This window comes from Leopardus geoffroyi, chromosome B1 (genome assembly GCF_018350155.1).
Source record: "Leopardus geoffroyi isolate Oge1 chromosome B1, O.geoffroyi_Oge1_pat1.0, whole genome shotgun sequence".
In the NCBI taxonomy this organism is placed as follows: domain Eukaryota; kingdom Metazoa; phylum Chordata; class Mammalia; order Carnivora; family Felidae; genus Leopardus; species Leopardus geoffroyi.
The window spans coordinates 130777297-130803950 of NC_059327.1; the positions used below are offsets into that span (position 1 = coordinate 130777297).

At 36.2% G+C, this 26654-nt stretch overlaps 1 long non-coding RNA gene across 1 annotated transcript; it reads left to right on the forward strand.

Annotated features, from left to right (window-relative positions):
- Positions 1 to 496: 496 nt before the first annotated feature.
- LOC123583260 lies at positions 497 to 2294 on the forward strand. The gene is made up of 2 exons (XR_006704810.1): positions 497 to 1931; positions 2067 to 2294. It is a non-coding gene; the product is annotated as an uncharacterized LOC123583260 (long non-coding RNA).
- Positions 2295 to 26654: the final 24360 nt, after the last annotated feature.

Sequence of the window (26654 nt, forward strand, 5' to 3'; positions counted from 1 at the left end):
TTCTAGAAATTTTTTTACCCCCTTTCCCAGGCTTCATGGAAAGATACTAGAGCTAAACATTGAGAAGCAGTAGATGGAGTATATTTTCTTTAAAACAGGGTGGTTAATTTAGAAAAGAAGCTAGCATATGTTATTCCATTAAATCTTCATACCAGCCAGGCATAAGAGACATTTTGCCTATGTTTCATAAATGAAAAAAATGAAGTTGAAAGAGGTTAAGTAATCTGTAGAAACAAACTCAAATCAGAAGATGCATCCCTCTTCCCTGCTAAACTTGGATGGGGCTCAAGTAAGGTTAAGTTAGGTAATGTAAGGACAGAGGAAAGGGAGAACATCCAAGATGGAGTGGAGGTTGGTTCTTAGCATTGTCAATTGATAATATTTATTAAAGTTTTACAAAAGTGCAAAGGCCAATGATATACATAATATGACTGTTAGCAACTAAGAGTTTATTATGAGGAATTTATTAATGCTAAACCAAAAATACTGTGTTTCTAATTTTTTTTATAGCTTAATGAGTGTTCATAGTATTATGAATACTTTTTATGAAGGTTTTTGATTCTGTATGTAGGTTTTCGATTCCATTTATGAAAGATGTATGCATAGCATAAATATTAAATGGGAAAGTAATCTAAATATACATTAAAAAAAGAAAACCTGCTTTTCCATTCAATGGCAGTCTTCCTTTAAGTTAGGAATGGATAAATTTAAAGATAACCTCTTTGTCACTGGTCTGAACATCAGAAAACGAGGGCTTTGTTAGAAAGTGTGGTAATTGTAGACCTTCAGTCAATCCTGGAAACTGCTCTATTCTATTACCAGCATTCTAACTCATTTCAGCAGTCAGAATAGAGCAGGGAAAAGTGACCTTGACTACTGTGCCTGCCCATCCTTGTATGGAATATTTGTCAAACTTGACAAATTTTGCAAAACTGTAACGCTGTGCACATTGAATGGAAAAATTTGAGAATTCAAAGCAGATAAAAGTGCTTTTCAGAACTCAATTGGTTTCCCCATCCCTCACTGTCAGGCCCATTCGCTATCACCCAATGTTTCTTTGTTTTGTTCTTCTTGACATCCTCTCTCCCTCTATCTCTGCCTCACTCCTTTTCTCTCTTTCTCTCTCCCTCTCCATCTCTCTCTCAATCACTATCAAGACATCTTTTTATAAGGCCCTTTAATACATCACAGTACCCCCACTTTTCTACTTTTAATTTCCTTTTTATTCTCTCTTGCTTTTTTCTAAATAGTTATAAATATTGAAGAAGAACCACATTGTAAGGGAATAAGACCTACCCTCAAACAACAACAACAAAAACAATTTATCACTCACTTGAGTTGAGCACACTGCAAACTAAGGATCCTGGTCAAAGGAACAGGAGAATTTGCAGCTAGTTATTTTCTAGAGGTCTTATAACCAAACAGTCCCTAGAACACATAATACTTCCCTACTATTATTCATTCATATATTTCATGGTAGAAAAGTCACAGACTAGCCTTGATGTTAATCCCACTCTTTCTGGTCCTCTATTGGTCCTACATTATGCCCTAACCTAACTTTCCTTCTAATGAGAACTCCGATTTAATGCCCCTGGAAAAAAATGTCATCTAGATTTGTGAAGAATCTTATCTGTTCACTAAAGGTACTCCTGAGCTCTTTCATATGAATTCTGGAAATCAGAGAATCTACAGCAATACCCTCTTAAATCATACTAAGAAGCCAAAATCCCTTAGGAAAATGCTGGGAGTTTTGAGCAAATACAATTTCCTTGCTGGCACTATAAGAATTGTAAAATCTTTGGGAAAACCTGGAGGAAAGAATTGATCTGTGATGCTAACTATTGAATCAACTGGTGCTTTGTGTAAGGTTAAGCCATTTGAAGCAGTCAAGAGATCTGTTACATGGACCTCGTGAGAGCTTGATGCATTCGGTGAGTTAATGAATACAACTGAATATGAATACAACTGAATAGATGACTGAAAAAAATGCATAGTTTGAGAAGTTGAATGAATGACCTTTCATAAAATGTTTCTGAGTGAGAAATATTGTTTCATCTCTTTTTCAGTCTGGCTTCTTTATGATCTGACATACTTATGGCCTTTGTGGTGAGTGTCAAGAAAGCCATTTTGGCATCAATACTCCATCTCAGGAGGCAACCATACCACCTCAATAGTCCTCTCCACTCTCTTGCTCTGAGCTCTCCAGTTCTTATGATCGTCCATGTTGAACTCAATCTGTCAAATTTCAGTACCTAGCAGTCTCTTGCCACCAGAATTACACCACTATAAAGAGAGATGTTAACTTCCTCACTTCAGATTCTATAATGGAATTGAAAAATTGGGCCTGCTCCTCTTTTAAAGATTCCGATCTGGGGTGGATCTAGTCAGCCCTTATTCCTAAACCAAAACCATTCCCGGGTCTCTGCCTTTATAAAAAAATTTGGGACACATATCAAGATCAGCAATCAATACTGAGGATTGCCAAGGGTAACATCCGTGAAAATACGAAAGACAAGATTTATTTCTACATTTTTATGATGCCTTATCAACTATCACAATGATGTTCCTTTCCTCCTTTAAATTTTTGTCTATGAATATAGCTTTTAGAACTACTGACCAGATAGTAAACATAAGGAATCACACTTGAAAATCTAAATTTGGAGATCTTAAAATACAGAATATGACATATCAAATATGAATTTTTATATTATGCATGTTTTTTATTTCTGTTGAATTGGCTATTGTTTGGGAAGAAAGCATTGCTCCTACCAGACCTTTCCATTTTTCTATGTAACATTGATTTATGGTTCATTTGAAGTTAGTAATGAGAAGGTCATTACATCAATTATACCTTTCTCACGTCTCTTCTAGGTGAAATTAATTTTATCTTCCAGTGCAGATTATATTAAGTCAATATGATTATTGTTTTATTTCTGTATTTCTGATTTTATTATAAGTTATCTGTACATATAACTATGAAACACTTGTTTTTACATAAAGTAATTTCATCCCCATCCTTTTCATTTATTCAGTAGTTTAGGCAAGGATTATATTTAAGAAAACTGAAGAAAGATATATCCCACTTCAAACTTTAAACAGGGCCAGGTCTACATTAAGGCAGAGGCCATTCCTCAACCAAGACTGTAAATAATCCCCCAGACTTCAATCTAAGTTTCACTCTTCCATCTCTGAACCCAAACCTTTGTTTCACCATTAAAAATTCCCCAACTTAGAAACTAAGGTCAGTAAAAAGCAAAGTACATTTATCATACATATTTTTCAAGTATCCAGTGCTCAGTTTTTATTTCTGTTCCATATAGACTTATATAACTAATTTTTACATTATAATAAAAACAGCTAATACTGAGTGCTTACTGTTTGATAAGCAATATGGTTAATAATTTACATGCATTGTTTTATTTAATCAGAACATAAACTATGGAAACGCGTATGATGTTATTTCCATCTTATAGCTGAGGAAACAATTTAAATGACTTGCTCAAGGCCTGCAGCTAGTAAATGGAACTGAATACAGATCTGCTTTCAAAGTTTATTCTCTAAATCATTGCACTCTATTTCCTGTTTGTGAAAAGCATCCAATTTCTTTTTTTTTTTTTTTAATTCAGGGATTATTTTTTAGAATCAATCTGATTTAGGAAGACATACATATAAAAGATAAGCTGTTGATAATAACATGAACACCTTTTGTTTTTACCTATAATTAATGTGAATATTTGAAATTTGAGATAAATTTGAAAGCTGAATGATCTAAGCATTTATTCTAAATGACATACAAACAAATCAGTGTACAGCTTATAATTAAGAACATTTACACAGTGGTAAAATGTTAACTCTTAGGAAACCAAATTGTCTCAGTGGGAATGGTTTTACCATATGATAGAGGTTTGAATTTCCAAGCATTTGAGATAAGCATTTTTCTCCCTATATCCTAACAATGGAGTTGGAGCACTGAGTTGTCAGAGAATCAGGTAAGATCAACAGACTGAAAAGGGGTGGAGCAAATCAGCAGGGGATAGAAGAAAGCCCTGAAAGAGTCACTGTTGCCAGGCCAGTGAGGCTTTGTGGCTTTGGGAGTTTACCTTTCCCCACCATTATTCCAGGAATGGTTGGCATAGGGTCAGAAGCAGGGGGAAGCATGTTTTATAATCCCTTTGTATGCTTAAATTTGTCTCACTTCCCCTGTGGTAACTGGAATATAAAAAATGAATGTAAATCTTATAAAATGATTTAGTGGAAGACAGGTTTCTTATATTGTACTCAATATATTGATTGAACGAAACCCTAGATGTAAAAGGCCTTGTAAATTCAGATACAGCTCTTGAATAGAATCAACCACTCAAGTTTTCATTGCAGCAATGCCTTAACATCACCTTTCTTGTCTTGATGCAAGTGGGACAGGGAATCAGAGGGTATAAAAGAGAACATCTAATTTGCATACCTCACTAAGAAGCCTGATTCCCAGAGCAAGTGACTAGAGGGACATTTGTGTGAAGATCTAGTAAGCTTATTGAAAAAAACATGACTTTAATGCTCAGTTGACTAGGACTGGTTTGCTCTCCATCTAGTGGTTTTCAACTGGAACAGTGTTGTTCCCCAGGGGATGTTTGGCAATATCTGGGAACCATTTTGGTCATTAGACTCAAAGCATGCTGCATGCTACTAGCAGCTCTGGTAGAGGTAAGGGATCCTGTTACACATCATACATTGCACAAGACCACTCACTGTCAGAACAAAGAATTATCCATCCCAAACTGTTAATAATGTTGATGAGAAACTCTGCTCTGGAAAAATGCCAAAAAAGTTGAAAATAAAATTGAACAAAATAGGTTAAAACTTGTTGCCATTCTCTGTAGGAAGTACCTGAGTAAGCAGGGAACATACTCTAAGATGAAAAGTGCAAGGTAACTAATTTTATTTGAGATGGTTACCATCTTGGCAAGAGTAATGATGCTGACCCACAAGAGATAATGGACCACTCTGCAAAAGGAACATGTGTGACCCTGAGATGATCTGTTTGGAGTCTCTTGGTATTACCTTGCCCGATTGTAACTATGGATGGACAAGGGAAACAATCCTAGCTTTACAACCTGGGAGGTCCTAAGAGGGTGCAGAATGTCTACCAATATCAGAAAATATAATTTGAGGAAGGGAGAGGTTGTCACTGCCCATTTTGTCCTTGTCTCCCTTGGATGCAAAATTAAGACGCTGGCCCACTTTCTTCCTGGGTGAGCTCCCCTAGATGCTCACCTTCTCTTAGTTTCAACCACAAATGGTCTGTTGTTTATTTATCTTATGAAGTTTTGAGTATTCTTATTTATTTCTTAAGTAACTTCTACACCCAACGTGCATTTTGAACTCACAACCCAAGATCGAGAATTGCATGCTCTACCAACTGAGCCAGTCAGGTGCCCTCACAAAGTTCTGTTCTTATCCCTAGTCCATCCTTTCACTGTTTTGTTTTGTTTTGTTTTTCCTACACCCCTTTGTGTGTGTTTTTCTATAGTAAGTGAATTCCCCTGCATGCTATGTCTCTTGTAGCATAGTTTACTCCTATCTTCACTAAAGTCTGGCTCATTCCTGAAGGCATTCTCTCGACTGATGATTATTGCTGCATGCTCTACACACCTCAGTGTTGGGAGTGGAAGTCATCTTATCCTCTTCTTCATTCACAGTATGGTTTCCAGATAATTTGCCTTCTCCCTTATGCCAAACCTGCTATGCCACTGATATTCCTGCTCTTAGTCTTTGCAAATCTGTATCCCTCATCATCGTTGCCTGTCAGCCTCTAGTCACCTGCTTTCATTCACTGATGTTATGAACTTAACATCAGCTTCCTCTTTCTAGCTGAGTCCCAGCCATCTGAGTCCCAGAACTCACCGAGAAAACAGCCATCTTTCTCGGTGAGTTCAAACAATACTTTAACATTTCAAGGACTAGTACACCTGTGACCATTTGGAAATGAGTACTGGATTCACACAGCTGCCCTACTTAATAGTGGTGATAGTGAGGTAACTGCCTATGTAAAAATCCTTGTTAAGAGGAAGCCAAAATAGGAGTGACTGACAAGGGAATACGCCTCAAAGTTATGGGAGCTAAAAGATACGAGGACTACTTGAGAGGGGCATTCCAAAACCTGTATTCCCAAAAAGTATTTCCAGATGCCCATGAGATGAAGAAACATGGTATCATTGCTAAGTTGTCTCTACTTGTATTGCCAGGTTGGTGGTGGTGAGGGACATTTTAGTTACATAAACTTAATTTTTCAATAGCATTCAATGTGTTTTATAGAGAATCACCATGGGTCAGGCATTATTCTATGTGTTTCCCAAATATTAACTCATTCATCATAAATTATTACTTTATACCAGTCATTCTTTGAAATCTTTTGTTTCTTTCCTGTCATCATCTGACTTATATTTACCTCTCTGGCTACTCTGATTCAGTCTCAATATAAGCTTAATATCCTGTTTTATCCTAAAATGTTTTCCAAGGTGTTACTTTCAGCCTTTTTCTCATCTCTTTTCCAGCTCAGCCTGGATGATTTCAACCATTTCCAGAGATTTAATTTTCACCCCACACCATTTCTTCATTACAGACCCAGATTTGTAATTTACTAGAGGAGCTCTCTACTTGTCCTCAGGAATTTTCACTGAATATATCTGAAACTTAATTTGCGATTTCTCCCCTTCATTCTCCAAATACACTTTTCCTGATTTGAAAGGTTGATGTAGTCTATTCATCTGTCTACATCAAGGTCTTGATACCATTTTAACAAATCCTTCCTGAGATTACCAAGATCTAGTTATTTTCTTTTTAATGTATTTTCTCTGAATATTGTCATTTCTATTTAATATCTTTTTAATATACAGTGAAACGTTGGATTTCTATAACTTGGTCTGTGGGTGTTCCGCAAGACGAGCAAACATTTCTAATGAATTTGAACTTGATAAAGAAGTGACATCTTGCAATATGAGTAGAATGTGTTGCCAAATGTCACATGATCACAACTGAGGCAATGGTTCTTGAAATTCCCTTTGATATACAAGTGCTTTAGATTACAAGCCTGTCTCTGGAATAAATTATGCTCACAAACCAAGGTTTTACAGTATTTTGTTGCTTTTCATTTCTCTACATTACCTTAGCTCAGGCCACCATTACTGCTAGCATGAATTTCCATACCCTCCTAACTAGTCTCTCTCACACCAGTCTGCCCCCACTCCAATCCACCCTCCACTCTTAGCATTGAGGAGGGCACTTGTTGGGATGAGCACTGGGTGTTGTATGTAATCCAATTTGACAATAAATTATATTAAAAATAAAATAAGATGCAAATCTCATTATGTCAAGCCTGATTAAAACCCTCTAAAAGCTTCATATCAAAATAAAATGTAAAGTCCAAATTTCTTGGGATGGCATAGAACACCTTTAGAGTTGGCCTCTGATTGTTACCCTAGCCTCATTGTTCATTACTGTCCCAGTGGTCTCTATTCCACCCTCATAATCCTACTGATAATTCTGCCAACTATGTCTAGTCCTTCTCTTTTTTCCAAGCTTTTGCACATGCTGCTCACTCAAGCTTTAAACTTCGTCACCAACTTTCCCCATCCTTGCATCTGATTTCACTACACTACACTGTACCACTGTTCAGCGGCACCTTCTGGCTAGCTCCCAATTTTGTTTCAGATCATGTATCCCAGAAGCATCCCTCTGACTCTTCTAAGCTTGGTTCAATGTCCCTTTGAAGGACTTCCAGTGGATACCATGTACTATCCTTAAATATACTCTTAACATTTGTGGTTATCATTTTTTATCTTCTGCATTAGACAATGAGAACTGTGCTTTCTCTCCTTTGAACTCTAGAGTTCAGCTTGTTCTTAGAGCATCGTGACTGTCCAATAAATATGTGTTAAATGAATATGTAATGTTGATGTCTGTATGTTCCTGAGAAAGAGGTTCAGCATGGAGTGACTGGAACTCTCTTCTGACCAACTTCATGGCCATTTCTGATAATGTGTTCCAGGATTCTGGTACAACTTGACTAGAATAACTAGTTCCCAATGATATTACCACTTTGTTTCTTGTGACTTTTTTGAAGAATTTTGATGAGAAATCAGGAAGAGTAAATGAGGAACAGCTAGCTCTTTCAGCTTAGAAATCCTATCACCTCCTTTTTCCATTAATTACAAATGAAGTTTACAATTTATTTCTATAGAATTTCCCCTATTGTTCAAACCTATCAAGATTATTTTGGTAACTGATACTTTAATTTAGATAAGATTTGCTCCTAGTTTTGTATCATTTTAAAAAAAATAATGTTTATTTATTTTGGAGAGAGAGAGAGAGAGGGAGAGAGAGACAGAATTTGAGTGGGGGAGGGGCAGAGAGAGAGAGAGAGAGAGAGAGACAGACAGACAGAATCTGAAGCAGGCTCCAGGCTCTGAGTTGTCAGCACAGAGTCTGACGTGGGGCTCAGACCCACAAACCACAAGATCATGACCTGACTGAAGTCAGACGCTTAACCAACTGAGCTACCCAGGGGCCCCTATATAATTTTTAATTTGATAACGTTGTTCACATCTATGTGCATTACTGAACAGTTGGTGTATGTGGCAGGTATTTTGAATTAGCTTCTTTTAAATATTATTTAACAGAAGACCATAGAGGAAGGGAAGGAAAAAAAAGTTATAGAGAGGGAAGCAAACCATAAGTGAGAACAAACTGAGGGTTGATGGGGTGGGGAAGGTGGGTGATGGGCATTAAGGAGGGCACTTGTTGGGATGAGCACTGAGTATTTTATTAAGTGATGAATTACAGGAATCAACTCTTGACGGCAAGACTACACTGTATGTTAGCTAACTTCACAATAAAACAAAATAAATAAATAAATATTACTTATAAGAATGGAGAAGCCAAATAAAATCAAATCAACATTTTGTGGCATAGAATTAAAACTATTTTCCTGCAAATTGATTGTTATTAACACAGTTGTATACAATTGCCAAACCAGATTCACATGGGATATCTGTCAAATACCATGATGAAATCAAACTCATTATGTCTATGGCATTTCTCTGATAGAGACAAAAAAATTATGTTAGTCCCATGTTTCTTCTTTTTGGTGAACCAATACACCTCTACTAATAAGTGAAATTGCAAATGTCATTTCTTTTCCTCCAATATATTGCATGATATTCCAGTTTCTCATAGAGTTTCATAAGTGACATAAGAACCAGCTGTAATTATCACATTATGAGAAAGCAGCCAACTGGTATTATAAAGACAAGATTGGATGATTTCCAGAGATAAACTGATGGATGGATGTACACAGACTTTAGTGAAAAATTTCTGTTTTTACAAGTGGTAGTAATGACATGAGGACAAGAAGAAAAAAATGAAATTGAATATATGTGAATAGACATTTTGAAGTGGTTCATATGTTTGAAACATTGTGAAATGAATACTGGGTATCTAAGAAAAAATTAAATTCTCTAATGTCTCTGAAAACTATTTCCTAGGTGAATGGCTTTATTTATGTCTAAAAGTGTAAGGATCAGAGTTTGAGGAGAGTAAAGTCTACTTGGGACAATACTCAGGAACTTCATCGTGATTTACAAGACTAAAATACGTATCCTTACTATCTATACACTTGACTGCGCTTTAGCAGTGCCCTGGACATATCTCTGGCATTGTGCTTCTAAATGTATTACATATATCTTTTCGTATTTCTGTTTTGCTCATGAGACTGTAAGAATTTAAAAAAAAAAGCTGCTTGTTATTCATCTTCATATCTTTAGTGACTATCTTTATGCCTGGAACATATTGGTGCTTTATACATTTTTGTTAAAGTAATAAATGAATAAACATTTTTTGTGAAGTGGAAACCTTTTTTTCCTGGTTGCTACAGAGTAAAGTCCAATAGAAGTTGTAAACTTAGGGAAAGAAAAGAAATATGAAACAACTTTGATAGTGCTTGGCAATCCATTAAAGATGATTAAAAGAATAATTATGTAGCAGCAAAATTATATCCTTCTTCGCATTATTTTCTATTAAATTTATATGTGTAAATCTTATATCCTAATAAAATATTATTAATTATTGTAATACTCTAACTGGTTTCCCTGCTCTGTCTGGAGCAGTTTACTCGCAACAAAGCGTATAGAGCAATCATGTTAAATGTAGGTCAAGTAATATTATTCCTCTGCTCAAACGCCTTCAGTGGTTTCCTGATGATGAACAAGATTTGCCATCTCTGGCTTCTCCAACTTCTCTGACTTCCTCGTCCTGGCTCTCCTTCTAGCTCACTCTGTTCCACCCTGCTGATGCCAGGTGTAGTACTACCTTAGGGCATTTGTCCTTGGAGTATCCCTCTGTCTGGAAGGTTCTCCTCTAGAAATCACAAGCCTTGTGCCCTTACCTCCTCCTGGTCCTTACTCAAATTCCACCTTTTCAGTGAGGAATTCCATGCATCCTGTTTGAATCACCACTGATCCCTGAGATTGTTATCCACGTGTAACTTTCCTTACCCTCTTGCCTCTGCTTTAATGATCATTTATCACTAACATACTATGTATTTTATTTATCGTTCTTAGTGTTGTCTCATCACAAGGGATGGGATTTTGGCTGTTTTTTTTCTTTTGTTTTTCAGTGTTTATAAATTCCAGCACCCAGAAGAGTGTCTGGAATTTGGTAGACATTCAAAAAAATGTTGAGTTGATGAAAAAAATGAACACTTGGTAGTAGATGCATTTTATCGTGATATCCTACATTTTGTGATGACATTTTATCCTTATATTAAAACATATCCTCAAAATAATAACATCCATATTTGATACATAGAGGACATTGCTTTTGCACGCAAATACTAAATTCCAACACAAAAACTTCCAAGATCCTCTCTTTTCAAGGCAGATAGGAATAAAATATGCAATGCTGAATTAGGAATAAAACCTTTTTTTAGATCCCAGACTACTAATTGGCCTTTTGAAAGAAATAATTTTCTTTTTTGTAGTGCTAATCCTAAAAAGTATTTCTGTCTAACACATGATCAAGACCATTAATAAATATCTATCTTTGAAACTACTTCATAGAGGGGTGCCTGGTTGGCTCAGTTGGTTAAGTGTATGACTCTTGATTTTAGCTCAGGTCATGATCTCATGGTTTGCGAGATTAAGTCCCATGTCAGGGGATTCTGTCTTTGGATTCTCTCTCTCCTTTCTGCCCCTTCCCCACTTTTGTGCACTGTCTCTCTAAAAATAAATAAACTTAAAAAAAAAAAAAACCTACTTCATAGAGTATAATATGCACCAAAGAACTTTACGAAAGTAGCACCAGCATTGCCAATTTTTATTTTTAACTGATAAACTATGTTATCATGGTAAACACTAAAATGTAAGTCAACATCAAGGCAATGATGAATACCTTTGTAAATTTAGTGAGTTTCCCAAGACACTAAATGATTTTCCAGCTTATCATAGATTTCATGTGTGACATGAGAATCAGCTGTGACCACCCCATCGTTAGATAAACGCCCACAAACTGGCAGCTGACAAACAAATTTGGATGACTTCCAAAGACTCAGGAAAAAACCTTTAACTCAACTCTGGCTCAACCACCCCTCTGTCCAGAAGGTAAGGACAAAAAGATTATATTTGAATAAAGCATGATTACACTTCATAAAATACTCCCAAGATTTTGTCTTGAAAATGAATGGGTAAGGGAAAACATGTAGGTGGTAAGGGTTGGAGTCAAGCTAGCTGTCTGTTTTCTGGTCTTCATGTCTTTTTAAAGCTTGTTTTTGTACCTTTTCGATAATGAAAACAAGATGTGCATTCCTTCCAAATACCTAATCTTACCCTGTGACCTCAACCTGGCCAACAACCAAACCCTCTCCCCTCAACCAGAAATGCAAACCCTCCCAGAATAAATATGCCTTTGAGTCAGGAAGACCTTTTACATTATTGTGCAGTTATGTGATGCCTGCACAGCTTAGTATTAGTCATTAGTGAAGTAGATTAGCACTTGTCCTCGTCCTTCAGATAATGGCAATGTTAAGGTAACGTGTTCCAACACTTTGATAAGCCCCCTGGTTTGGCTTAACCCCCCAAAGTGTCAGAATATTACTTGGATCACATATAAAGTTGATATTGCTGCTATTTTCCCAGTCTAGAGATAATACAGGTCAAAAAAATGGAACAACATGTGAAGTGTTGTACTTAACCGCACTGAACTTTTTTGTGTGTGGTATTTGACAGTGATTTATATATTTTTATATCATGTGTAAGGATATCTCATGGAGAGTTTTAATTTCTCTACAAATAGTAAACTATCATTTTTATTTAAGCTGTCATTTTATTTCCTTTATATCTATTTTTTTAACCTTTTCTTTTTGGTTTGTTTTTGAAAGTCCAAGCTAGTACCCTGCTATCTACCTGAATTTTGGAAATATTATAGAAACTGAAATTTGATGAGCCACCAGAAAATAATATTTACATAAGGTTTATTTTATTTATTTATTTATTTTTTAAAAGCGAGAGAGAGAACAGAGAGAGAGTGTGTGAGCAGGGGCGGAGGAGGGGCAGAGAGAGGGAGACACAGAATCCGAAGCAGGCTTCAGGCTCTGAGCTGTCAGCACAGAGCCCTATGCGGGGCTTCAACTCAGGAGCTGTGAGATCATGACCTGAGCCGAAGTCGATTAACTGACTGAGCCACCCAGGCGCCCCCAAAATCAAATTTATATAGAAGAAACGGTTTCAAAACACAAAATCATTTTGAGTTAACAAAGTGTCATGTTTTGAGTGGTGGAAGAAGTATTTCTTTACTGTTTCTTAGCACAGCAGTTATGAATAATCACCATCCTTGGATACCATCCATCTCCTGCTCTGCCCTGCTGCAAGTCAGATTATGACTGGGACTAGATGTCATTTTGAATACAATAAAATCCACAACCATGCTGAGGTGCCGGGAAAAATATTCTTGCAATTACAAACACTATAAAAGAAAAATGCCTGGAAGTTGGTGCTTTCACGAAAAATGTACATATTACTTGGCGACTTCTTGGATGTATCTGAAGAAGGCAGCAATAGGCTGGGATGAGGTGACCTGGGCTCCTATTAATTGATAGAGAACGAGGGAGATATTTTTGGAGAAATAAAATGTTAAAGGAAATAGTTTGCTCTTCATCTAAGGAGCAACTGTCAGTAACGTTGCAGAAAGAAATAATAAAGATTCCTATATATTTGGTTTTAATCTATTTTCTTTACTCAGATTGCATACATTTGAAGATCAATGAAGGAACTCTAAAAAATATTTTCTTTTGTGCTATCCAACTATGTATTTGAACTGAAACTGATGTGTTTTTCTCAAGGTTTCTTGTTTGTTTGTTTGTTTGTTTGTTTTAGTAAGCTCTACATCCAACATGGGTCTTGAACTCACCACCCCGAGATCGAGTCACACACTCTTCCCACTAAGGCATCCAGGTACCCCTGAAATTGGTGGTTTTTAAAATTATATAAAGGATGCCTCTGCTTCCCCTGCCATCCAAATCCCACATTTCAACATTGTTATCTGTGTCTATTGTTGCATCAGATATTTACTTCTATTATGATGACCAGCAGCAGTATAATCAAAATTTTCTTTCATGTTGAAACATTCATTCTTGTTATGTGCTCTGATTTTGTTGGTAAAAACATACAAATCTATATTCTTTCCCCCACATCTCCTATTTGAACTGAGTTGTTTTTTATTGGTGGCTTCTAGCCCTCTTAATACAAATTCTGGCAAACAAGAATAGTGTAACACTATCCAGATGGCTTTCTAAGCAGGTACTTTTGAGTATGTAAATACGAAGGTCATTCATCTATAACAGATGGGCGACTTTTGCATTCTGTTTATGAGGGTGAGTCCAGATTATTTCAGGTTCTTCCTTCAGGAATTTAGAGTTCTTTTAGAGCACAAAAGGAGGCTTTAATAGCCATGGACGACAGCTTTGGTTAGACCATGGTGCTCATAGCAGTGATAACTGAATAATCTCCATGATTCATCTCTACAATTCGTTTAAGAACAAGACATATTTGTTTTATGTCAATATTTGCTTCTGTGAAATGATTATTTTGTAGCCTAGTTCCTTCAGAATTTCACCCTTAGTATTCATAAAAGCTACTAATAGTGATGTCCATTTCCTGACACTCCATGAAATCTGTGAATCATTTCTGACACCTCTTACCCTCAAATTAATGCCTTTTTTCTTCATGTGGATTTAGATCAATAGCAATATAAAGAAAGCAACTCTCCAATATAAATACTCTGTGTTTGTGATGCACAATTAACCTTTAAATTACGCTGAGATCTGAGAAGAAACACAAGATATTTGCCAATTTTCCCCATCAGTAATAAAATCAGTCATTTTCATGTATCACTACAAACTAAGCACTATAGCATTTCATGAATATCATAAAAATATTATTTTTCAAGTTTGCAATGGGAAGAAAGAGTTTGTCTTTTTTATTTGGAATAGCACAGTGACATGTTAGGTATATTTTTATTAGAGATTTTGATAGTTTTAATAACATTTCTACATGCAATAACAAAAATACATTTAGCTAAGTTTAGTGATTTTTCTCCATATCATTTAAAAATTTTAACTTAGTAAAGTGAAAGATAAAAATAATGAATAATATTGCGAAAGCTAATTGGGCATCATTCTAGTTTCTACTTACTGTTTTCTTTCTTTTAAAAGTAGGCTGACAATGATTTCTTGGATATGACACCAAACATACAGGCAACAACAGAAATAATAGATCAGTTGGACTTCATCCAAATTAAAACATTTGTGCATCAAAGGACACTATGAAGAGAGTGAGAAGATAATCTATAGAATGAGGAAAATATTTGCAAATCCTATAACTGACAGGGATGGGAATTCAGAATATAGAAAGAACTCCTATACTTCAACAACAACAACAACAACAACAACAAAACAAACAACCCAATTCAAAAATAGGCAAGGAATTTGAATAGACATTTCTCCAAGGAAGATATACAAATGGCCAATAAGCACATGAAAAGATGCTCAGTAATGTTAGTCATTAGGGAAATGCAAATCAAAACCATAATGAGCTATCACTTCACATCCATTGGAATGGCTGTAATTAATAAACAAAGAAACAAACAGAAAGAGAAATAACAAATGATAAGGAGGATGTGGAGAAATTGCAACTCTCATGCATTCCTGATGGGAATGTAGAATAGTACAGCTATGGTGAAAAACATTCTGGTAGTTCCCCCCCCAAATTAAACATAGTTGCCGTATAATTCAGCTGTTCCACTTCTGAGTGCATTCCCCCCAAAAATGAAACCAAGCACTCAGCAGGTGTTTGTACACCAGTGTTCATAGAAGCAGCATTATTCACAATAGCCCAGAGGTGGAAACAACCAAAATGTCTGTCAACAAATGAATTTTTTTTTACCGTTTATTTTTGAGAGGCAGAGAGAGAAAGAGCACGAGTGGGGGAGGGGCAGAGAGAGAGGGAGACACAGAATCCAAAGCAGGCTCCAGGCTCAGCTGTCAGCACAGAGACCGACACAGGACTCGAACTCACAAACCACGAGATCATGACCTGAGCTGAAGTCAGAGCCTTAACCGACCGAGCCACCCAGGGGCCCCAAATGTGGTTGTTGTTTTTTTTTAAACAGAACAGCTTCTTTATTTTAAAGTTTATTTTATTTATTTTGAGAGAGAGAACAAGCACATTCACGAAGGGGAGGGACAGAGAAAGAAGGAAAGAGAGAAGATCTCAAGCAGGCTCGCTTCTATTAGCATGGAGCCCAATGTGGGGCTTGATATCATGAACTGTGAGATCATGACCTGAGCTGAAATCAAGGGTGGGATGCTTAACAAACTGAGCCACCCAGACACCCCCAAATGAATGTGGTCTTTTTTAAAAGAGTGGTATATACCCATAGAATGGAATTTTACTCAGCCTTAAAAAGGAATGAAATTCTGATCCCTGCTACAACATGCATATCATAACTACTACACCAAATGAAATAAGTCAAAACACAAACATGACTCAATTATGTTAGGTATTTACAATAGACAAATTCAGGGACACCTGGGTGGCTCAGCCGGTTAAGAGTCCTGACTCTTGATTTCAGTTCAGCTCATGATCTCACCGTTAGTGACTTCGAGCCCCATGTAGGGCTCTGCGCTGATAGTGTGGAGCCTCCTTGGGATTTTCTTTCTGCCTCTCCCTCCCTCCCTCTCTCTCTCTCAAAAATAAATAGATAAACTTAAAAAAAAAGAATAGACAAATGCATAGAGAAAAGTAGAATAGAAGTAACTAGGGACTAAAGGAAGGGAAGAACAGGGAATTATTATTTAATGGACACAGACTTTCTGTTTGATATAATGAAAAATTCTAAAAGTGGTTAGTGGTAATTGTTACATGACATCATGAATGTACTTAATGTCACCAAATTGTACTCTTTAAAATGGTTAAAATGGTAAACTTTATGTTATGTATATTTTATTACACTTTTTGAAAATAAGAGAATTTTGAAAACAGTAAGCCAAAGAGTATTTTCAGCTGCCTGTATACGACACCTGCCTCTGTTTAGGAAGTGAGAGGGATTGGACTATCTCAGTTCAATAAACTAACTTTCTTCTGTATAAATCTATAATTCCTGTATCTTTTTTGTGTGTGATTTTTAATCCCTATTTGGTTTTGCCCCTGGACTATTGCATAAATTTTTCCTTTTGCATTTTTTAAGGCTTATTTATTTATCTTTAAAGTAAGCTCTATGATCAATGTATGGCTTGAACTCATGACCCCAAAGATCACGAGTCACATGCTCTACCAACTGGGCCAGCCAGGCACCCCTCCTTTTGCATTTTTTTGAAGCTCTTATTGCACTGGGAGCAACCTTTTGGCTTTGGCTTTTATCTTAGATGATAATCTTATTCCATAAGCTTGCTGATCTTGTGACTTGCTTCCTAGGTTTTCACAATATGCAGCCTGATGTTGATAAATCCAGTGTTACCACCACATGACATGACCTAGATAGTACAATGTTTGCCTTCATAGAATTTATGTTCATATAAATGTCAGAGGAGCAAGTAAGTATAGAAAGAAAGCCAAGGGCATAAAGCTTAGTTGCTCTTTATTCTATGGATTCATATGATCTATATTAAAATTTGTAACTTAAATATTCCCATGAGCTTTTAATGAATAATACCTCAATGCACCCATAAGTATTCGGGCTATTTCTCATTCCTGCCCTTTTCCCTGAAATGGTCTGTTCATATTTTTGTTTTTTACATGAGACTCAAGGTCAGAGACTGTATCTTATTCATCTTTACATTTCCAATCCTTAGTACAGTGCTCAATAACTCTTGACTGACCTATACCATTTAATAATATAATAATAATATTTTCTCTTTTCCCCATTCCGTACATTTTGATATGCATTATTTGTTTTAACCTTTAAAATAACTTTAAAAGGTAGGTATGTTGTAATTAATTTACAAGTGATAAAACTGGAGGTTGGGTGGTTTCCTGAAGGTGAAATAGCATCTCAGTGGTAGAACCAAATTCTCACCGGGGTCCCTTGCTTCAGGAGTTGATATATGTTCAATGACATCATAGTTACCTCCCTGAATATCATTCAGATAACATTGTTAGGGGAGAATACTTCATTAACACTCCTCCTGTCTCTTTCCACATTGAGACAACCGAATTCATTGTGTCCCAAAGGAAAGAGTGAGATTCACCTAGCTGGTCAATCTGAGAAAACTAAATTAAGCATGCTCTGCTTAAATAAGCTCATCCCATTTTTTCCTTTGGGAGGCAGGTGTCTGTAGATAGCACAGATTCTCCTCACTACTTCCAATCTGTAAGTCTTATCCAGAACTAGGTGCTTAGGTCTGTTCAAATTTGGAGTTTAGCTAGGGAGTTCATTCAGTCCTTGTGCTAAATACATTCTCTAACTTGTAGTAAAGTAATAAATACAGTAATACAGATTATGCTTTCTTTTCTACCTGCATCCCTTTATCTTATCAATTTGTTCAGATTCTATCTAAATTGTAATTAGATGTTCCACAAAGATCCCAACCTTCCTGGAATAGTTTGGGCCTTTTAGAGTGTAGAGGAGGGAGTGTAAGTTGTGTGAGAATATGGGTCAAGAGAATCTTCAGCTCACTGTGCCTCAGTGATACCTGGAAGTAATCATTAACTGTCTAAAAGACATCTAACACCTACATAAAAACAAGTTTTGATTTTTATCTTATCATTGTTGCAGAACTCAAGCATAAGTAGCACTCCATCACTGGCATAGATATTAAGTGGATTCTCAAAATATTGTTACCTAAAGATGACCTTTATTTGTTCTAATAGAACTGAGAGATATAGGGCAACTTCCCAATGAAGTTTAGTATTTGGCTATTAAAATAAAAGAGAAGGTAGTGCATTTTCTTGCCATTCAATCAATGGACTCCAGGTGCCTAAAAAAATGATATCAGATCTTAAAAGTTTGTCACATCTAATGCAACCATTTCTTTTTAAATGAAAATGAGCTTCTGGCATATTTTTATATGAAAAGCACATAGAAACAATCTAAAGCACATAGAAATAACCTAAAGAGATGTTTAGTGCATTTTTTGTTTTTCCTGTAGAAAGTTATAACACATTGCCTGAAAAACTTTATGATCAAATCCTTTCTTTATCTGACTTGTCATTATTTAAAAAAAATTTTTTTAAGCTTATTTATTTATTTTTAGAGGGAGAGATAGTGCGCAAGTAGGGGAGGGGCAGAGAGAGAGAGGGAGAAAGAATCACAAGCAGGCTCCACACTGTCAGGGCAGAGCTTGATGAGGGGCTTGAACTTATGAACCATGAGATCATGACCTGAGCCGAAATCAAGAGTTGGATGCTTGACTGAGCCCCCAGGTGCTCCTGACCTTGACTTTATTTCATACAACCCCTTCATTTCTTATAAAGCTTATTCCACAATATACTAGTATAGTATATGAATAAACTGAGTTCATTTAAAAAATAAATTTCAAACACTAAATCAGTTATCTATGTTTATAAAATATTACTGGTTTAAAGTTTACCTGTTTTCTGCCAAGAATATAAAGGCGTGGATACTTCACTTAATATAGCAAATTTCTTAATTTTTCATCCTAGTATAAAAATTCCATTGTTTCTGAATTACTCAATGTGTTTAATCCTGAACTTAATGAACTGTGACTAATTTTTCAGCAATTGGTCCTTCATTTGTTTAATATGCTTGACATATAACAATCAAAGGAGTAAATTTACAAACACTGTCACCTGGGGCACCTGGGTGGCTCAGTCAGTTAAATGTCCGACTTTGGCTCAGGTCATGATTTCCCAGCTTGTGGGTTTGAGCCCTGCATCAGGCTTTGTGCTGACAGCTCAGAGTCTGGAGCCTGCTTTGGATTCTGTGTTTTGCTCTCTCTCTGCCCCTCTCCTACTCACGCTCTGTCTCTCCTCAAAAATAAATAAACATTAAAAAAATTTAAAAAGAAAAAGAAAGAAACACTGTCACCTGAATGAAATCTTGCCCGGGGCTTAATACTCTTCATGCTAAAGTTTAGTGCAGTTGGCAACATATTCAAGCAAATATATATACCGATATGAAATACAAACACATGTTTTCACTTTCTGTTTTGATGTCAATTCCCAGGTTAGACTCCATAGAGGTTGAGAGCTTTCCAAATACAAAATGTACTTTCTAAATCAGGGATTCAAAATTTGTGAGTGAATACATTAATTGAATTTATTCACTGTAGGACTGTTCACAGTAATTTTTAGATTGATGTATGCTGTCATTCTCTAGAAAATAATTGTGGAGGATTCTCCAAAACTTTTTGATCAAATACCTGAAAAGACAAAGTTGGAAAAAAAAAAAAAACTTTTTAGAAAATAATGTTTCCAAATCATAGAGTGTGAAGTATTCACATATAAACCAAGTTTGTTTATCATTTTCTTTTTTTAATGTTTATTTATTTTTGAGAGAGAGAGAATGAACAGGGGAGGGAAAGAGAGGGGGACAGGGGATCAGAAGCTGGCACTGTGCCGACAGTGGCGAGCCTAACGCGGGGCTCGAACTCATGAACCATGAGATCATCACCTGAGCCAAAGTCAGATGCTCAACCGACTGAGCCACCCAGACACCCCTGTTTATCAATTTCAAGTGAAGCTGTGATTAGAAGTTAAGTATTTCAATTTGGGTTGTATATACTTGATAATATCATTAAATTATTGTGAAATATATTATAGTTTAAATTATTTGATGAATTCTTGGAGAATTTCAGCTCTATGTAACCTATCTTTATTCCAGTTTTCAAACAGCCAAACCACAGTACGGGAGACATATAATGGCTGGAGAAAAAAAAAAAAAAAAGGATAAATAGCATAACAAGAAAATTTCATTAAAGAAACTGATAACAAAGAATAATATTCTCACCAAAGACTGTACCCCAAATTCAATAGGATATTAAAAGCAATTGACCTATACATTTTCCCTTGAATTAACTTTGACAGTGACAGGTACCTATGTCACTTTACATGATATCTCTTACAAAATGCAAACACCAAGAGAAAGACATCTAATTACCATTTGAATATTTTGCACATTTTTCTCAATATGGTTTTTAGTGTAAAGAAACTTTTTTGTTTTTTAAGTTTTCCTTGTTAGGGACGCATGGGTGGCTCAGTCAGTTAAGTGACTTCAGACTTTGGTTCAGGTCATGATCTCGCCCACTATGGATTGGAGCCCCGAGTCAATCTCTGTGCTGACAGCTCAGAGCCTGGAGCCTGTTTCGGATTCTGTGTCTCTCTCTTTCTCTCTGTCCCTCCCCTGCTCACACTGTTTCTCTCTCTCTCAAAAATAAATAAACATTAAAACAAAAATATTTTTTTAAGTTTGCCTTGTTAAACTGGCTTTTCGTGCATGATCACTTGCCTAGACCAGCAGCATTAGCATCACTTGAGAATGTCAGCCATGTAAATTATATCAGGCCCCATTCAAGACTCTCTGAATCAGAAATTCTATGTTGGGAATCAGAAATCTGGGGTTTAACAAGCCCTCTGGGTGATTCTAATATATGCTGCATTGAAACAACAGTATGAAAAAAGCCAGGTGTGGATGAAGGCAGATTCACAGATTTGGTAGCGGAAAGTTGGCAGTTTCCATCTATCACACCTCTCCATTTTCACGCAGCTTCTACCTTCAGGATCTCGTCTTTCTACACACTTACTCACCAAAAAGTTAAGGATTTTAGCTGGCTACTATTTTGTAAAGACTGAGAAGGAGATGGGAGCCTGTCTTCATGATCACTGACAAAAACATTCAAGAACATGTTACACAGCCATCAGGTACACAGCAGCAGAGCAGAACCCAGAAACCACAGCAGGTCTGAGCACCATTTTCTCTTTTTATGAAGTGCTGTCTTAGAGAGGTGGGAGGAGGTCAGCTGAGTGACTGAAAACCTGAGAATTTTTATCTAAAGAGTGTACTCAGGACATAGACTATTAAATTTTTGCTGAAATTTAAAAACAGTTGAATAAAACGTTCCTTCTGCCACCCAGAAAGTTAGGGATTTTAAGTTCAGGCTGATAGTACACAAAATAAAGGGACTGCATTTTTGCCTGAAGTTTAAATTGTGGTGTGAGTAAATCTGTGATCTACTTTGAATATTTAAGCAAATAGTTTCTTAATAAGTTAGAGGGGAATAAAGGAGATGCAATGTTTGAGTTAATGCCCATTTTTACCGTGATATTCTTAGGAAAATTATTAATATGAATTAAAGTTTATTGGGTACTATATAACGAGCAGAAAAATCTTGTAGATTATGAAAATAAATTTATTACTTTATTCTGTGACAGAAAAATAGGCATTAAAATACAGAAGAGAGGGGCAGCTAGGTGGCTCAGTTGGCTAAACGTCCAACTCTCGATTTTGGCTCATGTCATGATCTCACGGTTCTTGAGATGGAGCCCCACATTGGGCTTTGTGCTGACAGTTCAGAGCCTGCTTAGGCTTCTCTCTCTCCCTCTTTCTCTGCCCCTCCCCTACTTGTGCTCTCTCTGTCTCTTAAAATAAACTTTAAAAAATATATAAAATGTAAAAGAGAATGGAAACTGAATCAATGAAGGAAATTTAACTTAAAATGTAAAATGATCAAATACTTTTTAAAGAAGAGAAATAGGATAAATACTGTGATATGCTTAACAAATTTGCTTATAACTAAAAAGCTTTATTTGTGTACGCTGATATTTTGTGTATATAAATAAATTCTCAGTGTGGAGAACCATCTTGTTTAGTAACATATTTATACATCTATTATATACACATATGATAGGCATACCAATTTAAATGATTACAAATCTTCAACTGTGTTCAATGCCTGTTTGCATGTATGCAAATTTTACACAAAGCTAAGCAAGAGTGTTAAAAGCAGGTTAATTCTAGGAAAATACTGCAGAAACCATTATAGAACAGATGAATGAATGCCAGTTTGCAAAATTTAAGGGATTGCTTATTGCCTGAGAAAAATCTGGCATATTAAAATCAGAACCTAAAAAAAAAAGCTTCTATATCAGAACAGAATATTTGTCTTTAAGGGTAATCATGTATCCTCCTTTGGAACCATAAGAATAAGAGAGGTAATATTTCATATGCAACTTGACCACCATTTACTTTCCAACCCCCTCCTTCACTTCAAATCAATTGGCTGCATTTGATTTCATCAGCTTGGATTAATTTATAATGTATTTATAATTGCATTTGTGATGTAATGGGTTGGAGGGATTCTGATAATGGAAAAGTTATGCTATCTAAAGGAGACAGTAAAATTAAATGTTGGTAATCAGAACTGGGTTTTACTTGTACCATTTTGTACCCTGCTGCAAACTTGAATCAAGTCCCTTTGAGCTACACATGCAACTCCTATTACCACTAATTGCAGTTTCACTACACAGGCACATCAAAAGAAAAGACACAGACCTCCTTTGTGCTGTGGGTTTTGTAGTCCTTTTCATATTACAAAATGAGATCCAATTCTACTTTCATGTTTTAGGTGCTGGATGTACTTAGTCTAATATTTACCCATTTCCAGTTTTCCTTCTTCCTTCTTTGAAACTCTTCTTTGAAAGGCAGGGGTGGGGGGGTGGCTGGAGGTACAAGCCAGCCTCTCCCTGCTCCTCTGCCGTGATCCCTATCGCAGATGGGATCTATGTGCATTCTAAGGTTAGATGTCCATTCTAAGCTTCAGGCCAGACACCTGGAGCCACCCCTTCCATCCTCATATTCTCTGCCTTTCGTTTTCCCTCTACCCCAGGCTCTGAATAGTTTTCTCTTCTACGGAGCTCATGATTTCAACAACTTTTCTTATTACCACCATTAAAGGTCATCCAACTCCCCTTCAACCTAATTTCTAGACCATTGCAGAGACTCCGAACTAGGATCTCTGCATCCACTGTCTCTTTTCTCTTTTTCTGCACATCACATGCAAACACCATTATACTTCCTTTTTGGTTAAAATACTTGAACGGCTCATCGATCTTCAAGTGAAGTCAAAATTGCTGCAAGGCTCTTGGCCCAACCTACTTCTCCCACCACATGTTACACTTAAATTGCCCCGTTGGCCTTCTTTCCTGTCTTCATATTTGGCATGTCCTGTCCTACCACAGGCCTTTGAATACTCTTCCTGCCTGTTCTTGAAACTCCCTCCTGCCCCCTGCCCCACCAAACACACACACACACACACACACACACACACACACACACTCTACTCCTTTAGAACCTCATTCATTCTTCAGATTTGCAATTCAAGTATAACTTCCTCAAATATCTCTGATCTCCTGTCAGATAAAATACATACTCCTAGTACTCTATACTTCTCCTCAGGAGCCCTTCTTCCTTCCTCTCTTCTTTTAACAAATATTTATCGAATGACTAAATTATAAAAGAAGCAGGCATGATTCCAGCCACTGGGGAACAACAGTCAATTAGTCAGAAAAGATGCCTGCTATCAAGAGCTTCTATTCTAGTGGGATATATGTAATACATAAACAAAAACACAAGTCAACAACAAATAAGTGCTATGAGAAAATTCTAACAGGGTAGTGTGCTAGAGACTATCAGGGGGAGAAGCACACACCATTAGCAGAGATGGGGAAGCAGAGATGGGGAATATTTCTCTAGGGAAATATTTTGCAGAGACTTAAATGATGTCAGTTACATTTAATTGTCTGATAACTAAATAAATTTCTTTTTCTCCTACTCAGCTGTAAACTCCATGGTACCAGTAATTATGGCAATTTTGCTCACAAAGTCTGTATCTTAGAAGGTCTTCTAGAAATATTTGGTTTCTTTTGTTTTTTTTTAATTCATCATCTGAAGAAGTTCCTCTAGAAATATTTTGAATAAACAAACGACTGTAAACACAATTTCTTTTTAAAATTTTTTAGTGTTTATTTATTTTTGAGGGAGAGACAGAGACAAAGCGTGAACGAGGTAGGGGCAGAGAGAGAGGGAGACACAGGATCCAAAGCAGGCTCCAGGTTCTGAGCCATCAGCACAGAGCCTGACGTGGAGCTCAAACCCATGAGAAGTGAGATCATGACCTGAGCTGAGGTCAGTTAGGTCACTTAACCACTTAACTGACTGAGCCACCCAGGTACCCTAAGCACTACAAGTTTTAGTTGAAGCCTATCTAGGTTAGAATCTTGGTTTCCATCTTCAATTTGGAAAAATTATTAAAATTCCTAACCTACAATTTTCTCATCTACTGATGAGGATAATAACACTTATTGATTAAATTCTTACATTTATCTCAGTCATCAGCCTGTGGTTTTGACTATCATAAATCCAAAGCTGTATATCCTTCCTCTAGTGTTTCTTTTCTCATGTCTAAATCTAGACTATGATTATTAAAAATTTAATAAAAGCCTCTGGCATTTAATTTTCTCATTTGTTAATTAAGATAATGATACCTATGTCTCATGGTTGTTTTGAGAAATAAATGAGGCATTAAGCTATTAAAGACCTTAGTTCAGTTTCTGGAGTGTTACAGATTTAATTTAATTTTAATATGAAAATTTTCAGAGTACATAAAAGGAAATACACTATACAAGTTCACAAAATTATTGTCAGGCAACGGTTTTTAAAAATAGTTTTGCTGTGAAGAGAAGGAATGGATTTAGATTCTTACTGTGTGTGTATGCATATGTAAGTACATGCATGTATATTACATAAGTATATACATGTATATATGTTTGTGTGCTTTTTAAGACAATATTACACATAAATAACACTTAAATAAATTATTGCTTACAAAACACTTCTGTGAATCTTCTCTGTTAGATTCTCAGGAACAAACTCATGAGGCAGGTATTATAAGTTGTAAGGCACCCCTCAAGTTGAAAGAGCTAACCAACAGTGGCCAGGCTCTTAGGTTACATGCCTCTCCTGTTACTAACAGGGAGAAGTGCCCTGATTTGTCACTAGTTGTGGGTACAGAGGGCTCTAACTCTCAGCTGCTGGAGAGGCAGAGAAAAAAAAAAGGTAACCCCAGTGCTATTTCCAGAGCATGGCACTGGCAACACAATCAGTTGGTGATGGAAGATAGATTATTTTACTCTCGCATTCTCTTAGTATTTTACAGTTCATTGCCTAAGCCTGCTTGGAACTCTACATTTATTTAATCCTTCCAGCAGAGAACAATCACTGTGAGTTTCCCCACTGACATACTTTTATTTGCTGAAAGTTCATTTTTTGCAGGTTGAGCATATAAAAATTTAAAGAGAGTATTAAAACCAGCATAAATCACTCCCTCCTCCACCATGGAAAAATAAAATACCCCACCTTAAGAATGGTTTAAAAGTGTGGCCATGAAATACATTCTACCTAACACATGAACACTTCAAAAAATAAAAATGAAATCAAGAAAAGAGCAAATCTTGCATTTTCGCAGATCAAAATGTTCATTCAAGTAGCATTTGCAAAAAAAAAAAAAAAAGCTGAGTGTGACCTGAATGATGCTACTACATTCATCATGTTCTCTTCAGATCTGAAAGAAGAGGTTGTGATACAAGTAAACTTGTTTAGTTGACCTGATTTTGTTTGATTTCTGTGATAATGTCAATAAAGCTCAATTAATCTCTAATTTCAAGCATTTGTAAATATTTCCATTTAATAGTGAGTGCTTCTATTTCTGAAAAAATTATTTGGACAATGGAGAACGAATTACGTTTGTAGATGGGAGGAAGTGAACTAATGTATTTTTTCTATGTATTCTCTAATATTTCAATGATTCTGTGATACCTGGTTATCTGATCAAAATTTGAAAATGTTTTACGTTTGGGATATCTCAATTTAGATGAAAGATTAGAAATGATAATAATATCATATTATTTTCTACATGCTGACATCAGAGAGGAACTTTGAACAACTTTTTCCTTGGTCCAGGCTGAATTCTAAAATGTCGTGATGAGAATATGACAAAGGTACAAGGATTTTGTAGATGTGATTAAGGTCCCAAATTAGTTGATTTTGAGTTAATCAAAAGGGAGATTATCCTAGGCAAGTATGACTTAATCAGACAAAAG